Source organism: Emiliania huxleyi (genome assembly GCF_000372725.1).
Source record: "Emiliania huxleyi CCMP1516 unplaced genomic scaffold EMIHUscaffold_814, whole genome shotgun sequence".
NCBI classification, from domain to species: Eukaryota; Haptophyta; order Isochrysidales; family Noelaerhabdaceae; genus Emiliania; species Emiliania huxleyi.
The window spans coordinates 10,704-13,785 of NW_005195912.1; positions in this window are offsets into that span (position 1 = coordinate 10,704).

Here is a 3,082-nt window from a genome sequence, read left to right on the forward strand (position 1 = left end):
TTTGCGGCAGCTCGCCGGAGACCCAGGCAGGAAGCGGCCGGCGCCCCCCCGCAGCTCACCGAGGGAGCCAGCGGAGCGGCCCAATCTTCGGGGGCCGCGGGGAGGGGGGGGGGGGGTCTGCGTCTCTCGGCGCGCTTCGGCCGCGTGGGACAAGAGCGTCGGAGCGGGCAAGTGGGGGAAGTGGGGTCAGGGTCTGGTTGGGTGAAAGACACACGGGAGACAGTCGGGGGGGTAGATGATGCAGACCGGACATCGATGGCCATTCGGATTGGTAAGGTAAGGGATAAGGTAAACTTCTCCACACACACGAGGAAGGTCGTGCAGGTGGTGGGGCAACGCCAACGGGCAAGGGGGGGCAACCCTCGCGTCTCCACGTCCAACGACAGGAGCCCCACGGCATTCAAAGTGCTACCCTAAGTGCCCGCCGATCCATGGCGCGCGTAGCTATGACAGGGACCGCGGCCGCGGAACCGGTGGCGGACGGGGCTGGTGCGCAAGCGCCGGCCACCGTCGTGCTGCCGGGGTGCGGGGATGCGCAGCGGACGCTGGAATAGCTCCAATCGCGCGCAACTGGAGGACGCGGTGATGGTCGCAAGGCTCGCAGGTGCGTCGCAGGTCAGGCTGGTATTGCCTGGCTACGCGACCATCGAGATCGACCTGAAGCACGAGAAGGCCGCGGGCGACCGCGAGTCGGTGCAGGCGGCGGAGCGCTCGTACGTCGAGCGCACCGCGCTGAAGAAGAAGGATCCCACCAAGGAGCAGCTCGCGGCTCGAGCCGCGGCACGCAAGGCCAAGAAGGCCCGGCAGAAGGCGCGCCGGGCGACGGAGGCTGGCGAGCGCGCCGCGAGCCAGGCCGAGCGCGCGGAGGCCCCGCGGGCGCAGCTGCGCGAGAACATCCAGTACGTGATGGCCGGGCTGCGGACTGCAGCTGCGCAGACGCGCAGCCAGGCCGGGTCCAAAATAGAGGTCGATACTCACTGCCCCCGGAGAGGGACGATGGGTATCGACGCGGCCCCAGCAAGGTGTACGCCAAGGTTCCCCAGGGGACCGTGGCGACGACCGTCGCCTCGGACTGGCTCGCAAACGAGCTGGCCGAGTAGGGAGAGATTGATGCGGCATGCCGCGACAAATATGTCATGCACCTGATGACGGCCGCCGGCGCCTCGGCGCCGGCCGACGCCGAGCGTGTTCAGGTTCACAGCCGGCGAGGCGATGCAGACCTCTCGCCCGACCTCCGCGTCGTGTTCAGGTTCACGGCTGGCGAGGCGATGCAGACCGAGGACGACGACGAGGACGCCGACCGCTCCGAGGAGTATTCCGACGACGGGAGGGTGTCCGACTAGCTGGCCTCACCCATATCTTACCCCCCCCCCTCCTCCGCCCCCCCAGGCTAGATGGAGTAGTCACAGATAAGTCAGATGTAGATTCTGCCCCACACAGCCCCTTACCCCCTCACCCTCGCCTCGCTGCTTGGTGTTTCTGAACACGCAGTCGTCCACGCTGTGGGGGTTGTGTGTGGGTCTTGTGTCTGGGAGGGAGGGAGTGGGGTGCAGGTTGCTCATGAGCCTCCGCGCTCAAACGTGGTACAACCGGTGAGGTGCAAACCGCCCACCAGGCCATGGCGGACAAACCCGCCACGCCCCAGCGCGATGACATGGCCGCCGTCGCACTCGACACCGTCTTACTCGACGAAGAGCCTACAGCAGATCAGGTCCTTACTGCAGTCCTCGTGCTCATGGACTTCGTGGCATACGCCGGCGCCGCCGCTATGCTCTGGATCAACCGTGAATTTCTGATGCTGCACGGCACCAACGCTGTCACCCTCCCAAATTTGGGGGGACGCACGAATATGAGGTTTGTGCGACACATGCATTCGGTCGGCATGCTCGCCCTCGTGGCGGGCATGCCCCTGACCTACACCGTGCGGGACTGTGGCACCACGCACCAGGCGCGGTACACTGTATGACACTGGCTTCCTTCCAAGCACGTTGCAGACGGCTTGGGACAAATACAGCGGCGCGGTCGGCAACGTCCTGCCGCCCACCAGAAGCGACCACAAGCGGATTGTGTGGTCATCTGCTTGCGTGTGCGATGTGTTGTGGCGCAGATTGCGCTTGTGCGATGTGTTGTGGCGCAGATTGCGCTTGCGTCCCAAGCCATTGGCCTGGTGCAGCGCCAGCCCCCCGTTTTCTGATTCGAATATTTCAGTAAGGCAGAGGCTTTCTTTTCTTTTTCCAGGCGCGGTCGGGGGCACTTGGGGTGCGGCGCGACTTGCACTAGTGCGCCGTTCCGTGGGGCTTGGCGACAGAGCGATCGCCGTGCTGTGGATCATCGGGGCACAAATCCACAAAGGCCTCTCCTCCCTCCGCGTTGCGACGAGCTCAGCCACAAGTACGACGGTTGCGGACTGCGCATTCTGGGGACGGTGGACACAATCCATTGGTTCATCCCGTCTGGTGCGTCCCGTCCTAGCACCCCTGCTCGATCGCCGTGTTCCGCCACCACCCACGAGAGTCACATCTCATGAGTCACACCTCGCCACAGTCAAACTCGCATCAGTGGGAGTGGGAAGAGGCGGCGTGGTGGCTCTGCGTGTGCGTGGGCGCGCGCGCACCTGCAACCACAACCTGTTTGTGATGCCGCTGCAGGATAGGCCGGCCTCTTCAGGATGCCTCGTTGCCTCTTTAGGACTGCCCATCGACGAGCGCTGGATCAATCCATTGAGCAAGGACCGCCCAGCAGCAGTTGCAGTATGCGGCCGGCATTAAGCTAGCTAGCCCTTGCAAGGCCAGGTGCGCCGCCGAGCGCCGCTGCTAGCAGTTGCAACCTGGGAGTGTGAGTTCTGGCTCCGGGTGCTCTAGTGAGTCTGGCAGCCGAGTGGTAGATCCCGCCGCAGCACTGCACATGCACCAGTATGGAGCAGTATTCTCCAGTATTCTCCAGTATGCCCCAGTACAGCAGTACGGATGGAGCTGTGATGCAGTATCTCGTGTATCAGTACGAAGCAGCATGAGGTGCACATAGGGATCTGTGAGCACAGATACAGGGAGCTCTACATCATCTCGTGATACTTTTCCTTTTT